This window comes from Triticum dicoccoides, chromosome 4B, assembly GCF_002162155.2.
Source record: "Triticum dicoccoides isolate Atlit2015 ecotype Zavitan chromosome 4B, WEW_v2.0, whole genome shotgun sequence".
NCBI classification, from domain to species: domain Eukaryota; kingdom Viridiplantae; phylum Streptophyta; class Magnoliopsida; order Poales; family Poaceae; genus Triticum; species Triticum dicoccoides.
In genome coordinates, this window is record NC_041387.1 from 409991195 (window position 1) to 409992396 (window position 1202).

General features: G+C 58.6%; 1 long non-coding RNA gene across 1 annotated transcript; it reads left to right on the top strand.

The window, feature by feature from the left end:
* The first annotated feature begins 495 nt into the window (after positions 1 to 495).
* On the top strand, positions 496 to 987 carry LOC119293692. The gene is made up of 3 exons (XR_005143182.1): positions 496 to 526; positions 623 to 752; positions 887 to 987. It is a non-coding gene; the product is annotated as an uncharacterized LOC119293692 (long non-coding RNA).
* The last annotated feature ends 215 nt before the right edge of the window (positions 988 to 1202 follow it).

Here is a 1202-nt window from a genome sequence, read left to right on the forward strand (position 1 = left end):
CCAACCCAAACCCTAGCAGCAACCCAATCCCCCTCTCCCCCTGCCGCCGCTTGTCTGTCCCCCTCTCCCCGATCCAGATTGACTCCCTCTGTCGCCTCCGTCACCTCCCCGAGACCCACAACCGAAGCCGCTCTCCTGAGTGCGTCGAGCCACCGCTATCGCTGCTACTTTGTCCCTCTGCATCGCCCGCATCCAGCCGCGCCATGGCTTCCTGCGTCGCCGGATCCGACCTCCACCAGTCTGCCGCCGCGCCAATCAGGATACCACCACCATGCGGGCCCTGACCCCGCACCCCACGGCGGCCGGAGACGATGGCGAGGAAGGGCCCGGTCCCCTGACGAATCCTCCTCCCTCCATCACCCGGGCTCGACGCCCAGGCCCAGCGTGCGCCACCGCCATGGACTCCGCTGCGGGGACGGATCTGGGGAAGATCGTGGGCGTGTTCTACCAGGCCGAGGACGGGGAGCAAAGCGACGCCTCCTCGCTCTGCTCGCCACCTCCCTCGCCGTGCTCGACGCCATGCAAGGTCCGCCTCTCTCTCCTCTTCCTGGTCTCTCTCTGTTGCTTGGTTTGATTTTGCTGATGCGATTTACTTCCTCCCCTCCCTAATGCATGCGCGCAGGTGCACCGCCTAGTAGGAGACCACGGCTCCGTCTACTTCTTCTGTTGCTGTGTGGTCGACGACGATGACGCGGCCGTGCGGTCGGTGCCCTCTGACGCTGCCCGACGCAATGGCTCCCACCAAGAAGGCGGTACGAACCCTAATCGATCCCCACCCGGTGCTCCTCCCATTTCAGCCTGATTCGTTCTCTGGTGGTTATCCCGCCGTGTCTTTCTTTCCGAGAGATCTTCTCACTGTTTTTCGATTGATGGATGCGCTCTGCAGAAGAAGAGCGGGGAGAACATCAACAACAAGATGCAACTGGTGATGAAGAGCGGCAAGTACACGCTCGGCTACAAGACCGTCCTCAAGACGCTGCGCAGCTCCAAGGGTATGGATCTTTTTGTCACTGTTGATTGATTTATCGTTGTGGCTGATCTGTTAGTTCCTTTGTCTGCTGGATCCGAAGGGTAGTACTATAACATATGCTTGGGACCGTGTTAATTCCTGAGATTCGTGATTAGCTTTTGTAGAATGAGGTGGTTAATATCTGTTTTGTGGCTATTAATTGCTTGCTGTACTTATAGATAGTTTGTCCGAG